The sequence below is a fragment of the Chiloscyllium punctatum genome, chromosome 30, assembly GCF_047496795.1.
Source record: "Chiloscyllium punctatum isolate Juve2018m chromosome 30, sChiPun1.3, whole genome shotgun sequence".
Classification (NCBI taxonomy): Eukaryota; Metazoa; Chordata; class Chondrichthyes; order Orectolobiformes; family Hemiscylliidae; genus Chiloscyllium; species Chiloscyllium punctatum.
Genome location: NC_092768.1, coordinates 41,006,150 through 41,015,743, shown reverse-complemented (window position 1 = coordinate 41,015,743; position 9,594 = coordinate 41,006,150). Strand labels below are relative to the sequence as shown.

The following is a 9,594-nucleotide window of genomic DNA, read 5'->3' as shown; positions in this document are numbered from 1 at the left end:
TCTATTCAGGTTTCTCTTCTATTAAACCCCCTCTGAAGTGTCCCCAACACATTTACATCTCTACAAACAATTTTCAAGATGGGGTGTCACCCATGCTTTAGATGACAGAATCATAACATCCTTACTTTTATGTTAAATTTCTTGCAATGAAGAACACCATCCCATTCATAATAAAGATAGAACTTGCTAGAGAGAAGTTTAGCAGCATCTGAAGAGGCAGAAACAGAGTTAACATATTCTTTTAATCATTCACGGGATATGAGCATGGCTGACTGACCAGCATTTATTGCTGTCTCTAATTATCTTGGAGAAGGTCTTGGTGAACTGCATTCTTGAACCACTGAAGTCCACCTGCTGTGGGTTGAAGCACAATACCATTCAGGAGGGAATTCCAGGATTTTAACACAGCGACATTGAAGGAACATTCCCAAGTAAGGATGGTGAGTTGCTTGGAGGGGAACGTGCAGGTGGTGGTGATTTCAGTCCCATGGTTCTTCTGTGGAATTAATATTCCATCATCATTCCTGCTTGTGTTGTGCCTGTGTTGTAGGGATAAATAACAAAGAGGAGTCTTGAGTTCTGTATTCTGGAGTACAAATGATCTTTTTTCAGAGCTCTTCTGCCACATGTGTGGGAGAGGCCAGACACCACGCCGAATCTGAAATTCACATTGGACACAGTTACTCTCTTAATAACAGCTCAGGTCAGATGTCTGTGAGGCTGAGTTCCCTCACTCAATATAACATTTTTATACTTTCATGTTACAATGATTACAAGCAACACTGATGTCTTTGTTAGCCAGTGTTGACCAGTCAATTATCAAGACCCGAGAGTCAACTGCTCACTATTCTCAATCTGGGGTTATGAATGATATTATCATGACACTGCAGAAATCTCACATAAAATGGATCAGATAGTATGGTCATTGCTGGGTCCATTGTTGCTCACTGTGAAGATAAGTGTGGACTTACTGCCATCAGGACCTGGCTGCAGATGTCAGGCCCACAAAGAAATGGTGAAGAGAAGCAGTGGAGAAGTCTTTATTCCTTTTCACCACCCCAGCTGCATAGCACAGGCAAGATTTTGTAGGTCTCAAAAGGGTTAGTAGATTAGTGAGAGAGTGGTTAGGAATGAAAAGGTACAGTAAGAGGGAGGGAGTGAGTGAGTTGGCAGAAAGGGAGTGGTGGCCCTGATATGTGTTTGCGAAGTGGATTTGGGAGGGTGGAGAAGGTTTGCTGAGTGGTTAAAGACATTAGTGGTGTGGGAAAAATTGGGTTTTGTTGGGGTACTAAAATATTCAGAAGGGCAGGTATTTGAGCCAATGCAATTGGGTAGACCCAGGTGTGCTGGGGAGGCCGGGGTGAGGGCAGGTGGTGAACAGTTGGCTCTCAGGACTTGACTCAACTGTGTGGTTTGGTGTGGTAGGTTCACTGCTAAAAACTGGTCTCCACCAGAAATTGACAATGGGATAGTGGTTTAGCATCCAGGTAAGTCTCACATAAAAATGCCCAGTGATGAAGACGATTGTTGCACTGAAAATGTGACCAAATTTCAAAAACAAAGTCTGGGCAATTACTATAAATTGGTGTTGGTTCGGACTTGTAAAGACTCTCACAGCAAAACAATGAAGAATGTATAAACTTTCACTGCTGTGATGCTGTTCGCTTTTGAGACTAATTAAGTTTAAAATGTACAAAAGGTATTCAAGTGATTGTGAATAGTTAACATTGAGTAGCTTGGTAAGGAATGTCCAGAGGTTAGATTCAAAGCAGAGAATAGACAGGCCCAACATGGTGAAGCAAGTAAAATTAAAGATGCACAAATAAAGGCATACAGGCATCACAAATAGTTATAAGGGCTAGAGGAGGTTAGAGATATGGGGAAAGATTTGGAAACAACAATGTATATTTCAAACTGAAGTGCTCTTGAGTATGAGTATTGATTGGAGCAGCAGCTGAGCTGAGCCAGAAGTCAACATTAGTACATAAGTGAAAGGAGGGTATCTTGAAGATATGAGGAAATAGATCAAAATTTCAGTTCAGGGTCCAATTTGACCGCCGGGTTGCAAAGAGTCTTGTTCAATGCCAGAAACCAACAATGGATGGGGTAGGCTGGAGTCCACAGCAAGAGAAACAGGCTCGTTGATCGTGCCAATACTTAACTGTAATACAGTTAAAAATCACACAACACCAGGTTATAGTCCAACAGGTTTATTTGGAGGCACTAGCTTTCGGAGCTCTGCTCTTTCATCAGGTGACTGTGACAAAGCTCGTGCCTCCAAATGAAGCTGTTAGACTAGAACTTGGCGTTGTGTGACTTTTACATTGTTCACCCCAGACCAACACCGGCACTTGCAAATCATAATCGTTGTAACTTTTTGTTGTATTACCAAAAAAGAGAAAATGCTGGAAAATCTCAGCAAGTCTGTTGTATTACCTCCGTGTTCTTTCTTTAGGTGAGGCAGCCTGTGATCTAATTTAACACAATTAAAGCTTCTGTACAAATGTTAATTTTTTTCGGGTTGTTTCTGGTGCTTTCCATGAGTTGGCGTTCTCGTTAAAAAAAAATCGTCACGCAGGGGAATGAAACTGAAAGCAAAACGCTGACTTCCTCCCTGCTGCTGAACCATCTTCAGCTGTAAATTCATTCAAACGTTCAAGTCATTGGTGAATGCTAACTTCTTTCATATAGGAAGAATTAAATCGAAATCTTGCGAAAAAGACTTGTTAAAAAACTCTGCAAAAGTAGAGGGGAGTTGGGAATTGAGAAAGAAATACAATGTGGGTCAATGGGGTAGGTGGGATAGACCGATGGAATAACAGAGAGTGGGAGAAAGAGAGAGACATAGAGAAAACAAAATGCCATCCAGAAATCTCAGCAGACATACAGAAAGACAAGCAGACGAAGGGAGTTACTGAGAATAGGGAATAGCGGGGAAGGAAGATAAAGAAACCGACATACACACACCTAAAGTCAGAGACACATTGAGAATGAGAGACAGAGATACGGACAGATACAAAGCACAGGCAGCGTGAGAGAGAGTCAAGGACACAAAGAAAGTAAAGAAATAGAGAGAAAAAGAGGAAGATGATCACAAATAGAAAACAAAACTCATGAGTTGCATGGAATACTTTGGAGGGTTTCTTCCTGTGATGCTGAGTGAGTTTTCTTGCCTTACCAAACTAGTTCTATTAATTACCTCAAAAACAAAAGTTGCTGGAAGGGCTCAACAGGTCTGGCAGCATCTGTACAGAGAAATCAGAGTTAATGTTTCGGGTCTGGTGATCCTTCCTCAGAACTGATGGTAGTTAGGAAAATATCGATTTTGATGAAGAAGATAGGGTGGAGGGAGGGGTAAGGAGTAAAGGATAGGTGAAGGGGGAAGGAGCCCAACCAGAGAGGGAAGAGCCTTTGGACAGACAAAGGAATAGATGATGATCTAGCGAGGAGGGTGAATAGCTGTTAATGGAAACCGAGAGTGGCTAACAATGGCTTGTGCATAATAGCAGATGATAGGATCACAAGGAGAAAATGAGGACTGCAGGTGCTGGAGCTCAGAGTCAAGAGTGTGGTGCTGGAAAAGCACAGCAGGTCTGGCAGCATCCGAGGAGCAGGAGAATCGATGTTGTAGGCATAAGCCCTTCATCAGGAATGAGTCTTGTTTAAAAATTAATTGGGGAGGGCTGGAGTTCGGGGGAAGATCATCTCCTGCATCCATTGCACCCGATTTGATCTCTACTACATCGGGGAGACAGGACGCCTTCCTGTGGATCTGGGACACCTGCACCCACCAACCCCACTGCCCCATGGCTGAACACTTCAACACCCCCCTCCCACTCCATCAAGGACATGCAGGTCCTGGGCCTCCTCCACCGCCAAACCGTTACCACCTGACTCCTGGAGGAGGAATGTCTCATATTCTGCCTTGGGACCCTGTAGCCACACAGTATAAAGGTGGATTTCAACAGCTTCCTCATTTCCCCTCCCCCCACATTATCCCAGTCCCAACCCTCCAACTCTGCATTGCCTTCCAGATCCATCCATCACTCCCCCTTCTGACCGACCTCCTTCTCCCTCACCGACATCCACCTATCGATTTCCCAGCTACCTTTTCCTGAACACCACCCACCTCCCATTTATCTCTTAAGCCCGACCAATAAGCTGTTGATGAAGGGCTTATGCCTGAAACATCGATTTTCCTGCTCCTCGGAAGCTGCCTGACCTGCTGTGCTGTTTCAGCACTACACTCTCGATGGGATCATAACCTGACCTGCTGTGCGTGGGGTGGGGGCTAGGACATAGGAGACTTTAAGCCCTAAATTTATTGAACTCAATTTTGTGTCCAGAAGGCTGCAGCGTCCCATGCTGTAAACTGAGGTGTTGTTCTTCCAGCTTATGCTGAGCTTTGCTGGACAACTGCAGCTAGCCTGAGAATAGGCTGACGAGTTGACGTGGCAACTGGAAGCTCAGGGTCTTGCTTGCAGGCAGAATGTATGTGTTCTGCAAAGCGATCGCACAGTCGACGCTGTGTTTCCCCAGTGTAGAGCATTGTGAGCAGCGAGTGCAGTGGACTAGATTGTGTGAATGAGAAAATGAGGACTACAAAGCACAGCAGGTCAGGCAGCTTTCCTGATGCAGGGCCTATGCATGAAACATTGACTGTCCTGCTCCTCAGATGCTGCCTGACCTGCTGTGCTTTTCCAGTGTCACACGTTTTGAGCTGAGATTGTGTGAAGTGCAGGTGAAGCTCTGCCTCACCTGGAAGGTATGTTTGTGCCCTTGGATTCTGAGGAGAGAGGAGGTAAATGGGAAGGTGTTACAACTTCAGTAGTTACAGGGGCGGGTGCAATCAGACTGTTGGGGGTGTTGAGAGTGAAGGAAGAGTGAAACAGTGTGCCCCAGAGAGAAAAGTCATTGTAGATGGCAATCAGAGGGCTGAACTGCAGGAGATGGGGCAGACCTGGTTGAGGGTCCTGCAGACAACAGTGCTTGCTTGAGGAAAAAGGTGTACGTTTCGGAGCCTTGCCAAAGTTTGCATTATCGAAACATATGCAAAAGAGACGGAGCAACAGGGAGAAATGCAATAGAATCTTTACAGGAAGCTGGGTCTGAGGATGTATAGTCCAGGTAGCTGTGGGAGTTTATATTAGTGACCAGTCTATCCTCAGAAATGGAAACAGAGATGTTGAAGAAACAAAGGAAGGGTTTTGGCGGTGGGGGGGGGGGGAATCAGAGATACAGCATATGAAAGCCAGGGCGGGATGGAAACTGTAAGCAAAATCAGTAAACCTTTCTAATTCCAGATGAGAGAGGGAAGCAGCATCAATGATATCATCGATATATCAGAGAAAAAGTTGTGAGGGGGGACCAGAGGATGACTGGAATAAGGAATGTTCCATGTACCCCACTCTGGGACAGGCATAACAAGGGCCCAGGTGGGTACCCATGGGCACCCTCTAACCTGAAGAAAATGAAAGGAGTTAGAAGAGAAGTTGTTCACGGTGAGGATGTGCTTAGCCAGGTGGATGAGGGTGGTGGTGAATGGGAACAGTTCAGGCCTTTGTTCCAGGAAGAAGTGGAGATCCCTGAGAGTATCCTGGTGGGTGATGGTCATGTAGAGGGATTGCACATCCACGGGGAAGAGGAGGTAGCTGGAACCTTCAAACTGGAAATGAGTTCTGAGGGGCAGGAGCATATAGAAGAAATGGGTCTGCCTTGGCACTGCTGTTTGTGGATTTTCAGGAGGAAGTAGAAGTGAGCTCTTCCATCAGTTTGGAGGCAGTGGGGAGGAGATCACCAGGTGAAATGAGGTTCCATGACGGGGTCATGGATCAGGGGGAGATAATAGGAGATAACAGGGATCTGGTGCTCAGCCTCTGCAATGTAGAGTACACCAGATTAAAACAGCATTAATTACCTACCCATCCCTAAGGCATCTCTGATGTCTAATTTCCAACTCATTCTACCATGTCGTTTCATAACAACACACCACTTTGGGTATCTGCTAAAACACAGGCATCCCCTATGCCTGCACCACCTTTAAAGCCTTGTGCATTTGGACTACCACACAGGGTCTTTGTCTCTACTCCTGCCCTGCCTCTTATTAATCTCATTCTCTGCCGCTGGCAGGATTGAATGCAAGCCTTCCCACACTTTGTCTACAGATCCACCTTCCACATGTTCCCCTACCCCCAGACCCCCAATCAGAATTCTGAACCTCCACAGCATGGACCATACATGCTTTCTGTATTGCCTTCTCAGTCATTCAATACTCCCAACCTCATTTTCCACACATGCCACCCATGTAGATCATGTCATCTCATTGCAGGAGAAGACACAACCCTAACAGGGCAGAGATAGCACCTCTGTTTGGAGGGGTGCCTGACATCCACAACCTCACCTACTCCTCCCAGGAAAACTGGGACTGCCATTATGGGAATACAAAAAGCATACATATCCCGCCAACTGGGTAAGTATCACTCTTCATCCCACTGTAGATCTCGTATGAATCCAGCTGTCGCCCTCAATCAATCATTTTTACTACTTCTAATGACTGACTGTGACACCTTCCCTCTCTTTCATTCCAACAAACATTCATAATGGACTCGAATCATCAATCTGAGTTCACTCTCCATAGATGCTGTCAGACCTGCTGAGGTTCTCTGGCACTCTTTGTATTGCTTCAGATTTCTAGCATCTTATGCATTTTGCTTTTAATCCTTTTTTTCTTGAAGAATCTGCTTGCCTGTCCTTAACCTCTGCTAAGAAATGCCTGGTTCCCACAAAAGTGCCACTCTCAACCTCTGAGGACGGGTGTACAGAGGCTTCTGAGGAAGCATCGCATGGCCCCCTCCTGCAGCGCCATCTAGTCAAGATGCTGACACCTCAAGAGGAGCTGTAGGTACAGAGAGTGTGGGTATCCAATTTGGTGAGCACCTCACAACAACAGCTCCATAGCTAGTCCAGGTAAGAAATGGCCCAGGCCACTGGCACTCAGAGAACTGAAGGAGACGAGGCACCTGCTCGGCCTCAAGCAGGAGTAGACCCTGTGATATTGACAATAAGGGACTTCATCAAAATGCTCAAAGCCGACCAGCAGTGGAAGACAGGCACATGGGATGCAATACTCCTCATTGCCCAGAAGCTGCATTAAATGCAGTAAATCCTGTGACCATTTGGCTGCCACCTCAGGTGGATTGGTGGCTGCCATGGTGAGCTAGGCCCAGCATACTCAGGAGCTGTTTGCGAAGGGCAGCCGTCTGCATTCCACCGCCCCACACATTGATATCTAGGACTCAAGTCATGGCAAAAGGGGGTGGGGAACACTGGTTACAATCTGCATTCACCCACTTCACAAAGAGATAGGGTGGTGTCATGAGGCACCCGCCAAATGTGGAAACACACAGGTCCCTCTTCACTTTGTATTCAAATCACTGCAGATGTGAACAGACCTTCAACCGCCACCTGATCCCTGCTTGGAAGATCAAGCCCAAGAGGATCAACGTGCCTCTGGCCTGTCCCGACACAATTGCCCCAGGGTTTTCCCAGCCAAAACTCCAGAGTTCATGACACATTTGTCCTTCCTTATTCACAAGCACAGAGAATGTGTTTCGACTTTTCAAGAAAGGTGGAAAAGATAAACAAGGGAATACAGACCAGTGAGTCTCACATCATCTATTGAAGAAAATTCTGAAGGACAGACAAGGTTTGTTTAAGGATAGTCAGATTGGCTCTGTCAGAGGAGGTCATAAATTTGATTGCATTTTTGAAGAGGTGATCAGGTTTGTAGATGAACAGGGTACACGTTATTATAGGTCTTTCAGCTCCACTATCAGGGTTTAGACTATCTCTCCTGCTGCGCATCTCTGGATCCACCTGACCCTCTCACTTAAAGGGGCAGCACACATCCAATCACATTCATCACAGTATGAGACAGAGTGGCAGTCAAAGGCTGTTTGTGTGATTGGAGGCTGACGTTTTGTGATGTACTACAGGAAGTAGTGCAAGGTGCTTTATTGATTGTGCTTTGTATCAATGATATGGATAAGAATGTGAAGGGGGATAGTAATTAAGTTTGCAAAAGACACAAAGATTGACCAGGTGGTGATAGTAAGAAAGAAAGACAGGTTACAGGAAGACAAAGATGGATTGGTCAGATGGGCATCTAAGTAGAAAATTGACTTTAACCTAGAAAAGTGTGAGGTGATGGACGTTGGAAGAAGTAAGAACACAAAGAAGTACTCAAGGAATGGCAGGAAAATAGGAAACTCAGAAAACCAGAGGGATTTTGGGATATTGACAACAGATTCCAGAAGGTAGCACAACAGGCTAATTGGCTGGTAAAGAAGCCATTCAGGACACAACTTTATCAATTATAGTAGAGGTTACATGTGCAGCATCATACTGCTTGCAAAAAACATAAAAATGAAGATGATTTTGAGTTGGGCTGGCCCTTGTCAGACTTCATGCCTAATTCTGCCACATATCTCACCAGAACCCTTGTCACTCAAACCCCTATAAGATTCCCCTATAGACACATCAGCAAAAAACAAAATGTAATAGCAAAGATGGAACGTGAGACAAAAAGACCGAGGGAAACCCAGAAAGAAAAGTCAAATAAGTATAAGAAACAGACTCGGGAGCAGAGAAAGTCAGCAAAAAAGAGAAAAGATAGCAGACAGAGGGATAACACAGGTAGAGACAGACAGATATAGAGAATGAAAGACAGCGACAAAAACAGTCACAGAGAAGAGGCAAAGCCAAAGACAGTGACAGCAAAGGCAGACAGGGAAGACGGGACATCTGGTCACTTTGTGTTATTAAGTCTGTTCTATTTCCCTTTTCTGCCAGGTGATGGATGCCACAGGGCCCTCAGAGACTCTGCAGCATCAGAGTAAACTGATGGAGACCATCTCCAAACTATTCAACAATAATCAACTCAGTGACATCAATTTGGTGGTGAACCATAAACTTGCCCTGTAAGCTCATAGATTTGTCTTGGCTGTGCACAGTGATGTCTTCAAATCCATGCTCGACAGTAAACGTTGGCCTGATTCTGTAGACCATGTTGTCCACCTTACTGAGGATGAAGACTGTCTTGCCCACTTTGAAGAATTTGTGAGTTACCTCTGCAGTGGGACAATCACACTCAACACTGAGAATGTGCTACCCCTTCATGTTTTATCAGAGAAGTACAATGTCCAGGAGCTGAGAGAAAGCAGTCAGAGCATCATGTAAGCTAATGTGACATCCCCAAGCACTTATAACCATGCCATTACTTGGCACAAATATGCCAACCTAATTGGCCTTTGCCAACTGGAAGACGAATGCCTTAGGTTTATAACCTGGAATACCAACACTGTAATCAAGTCACCAGACTGGACATTGTTAGAACCATATCAACTCTCTGCACTGCTCCAAAGATCCGACATGGTGGTTGAAGATGAAGTGGTCCTTTTTCAAGCCCTGGTGAGTTGGCTGTCCCTGCATCCAAACCATGCTGAGGAAATGTTGGCCCATATTAGGTATCCGATGATGCCTCCTGAGAAACTGTTTGACCTGTTAAGCCCGGGGAGCCTCCCTGGCGGCATTGCA

The 9,594-nt window shown here is 45.4% G+C and overlaps 1 long non-coding RNA gene across 2 annotated transcripts in view; it reads right to left on the bottom strand.

The window, feature by feature from the left end:
• Positions 1–223: 223 nt before the first annotated feature.
• LOC140455437 (uncharacterized) overlaps positions 224–9,594 on the bottom strand; it is a 67,750-nt gene continuing 58,379 nt past the window's right edge. For both annotated transcript variants that reach the window (XR_011952839.1, XR_011952841.1), the window contains one exon: positions 224–539. This is a non-coding gene — a long non-coding RNA (uncharacterized lncRNA). The remainder of the gene's footprint in view (positions 540–9,594) is intronic.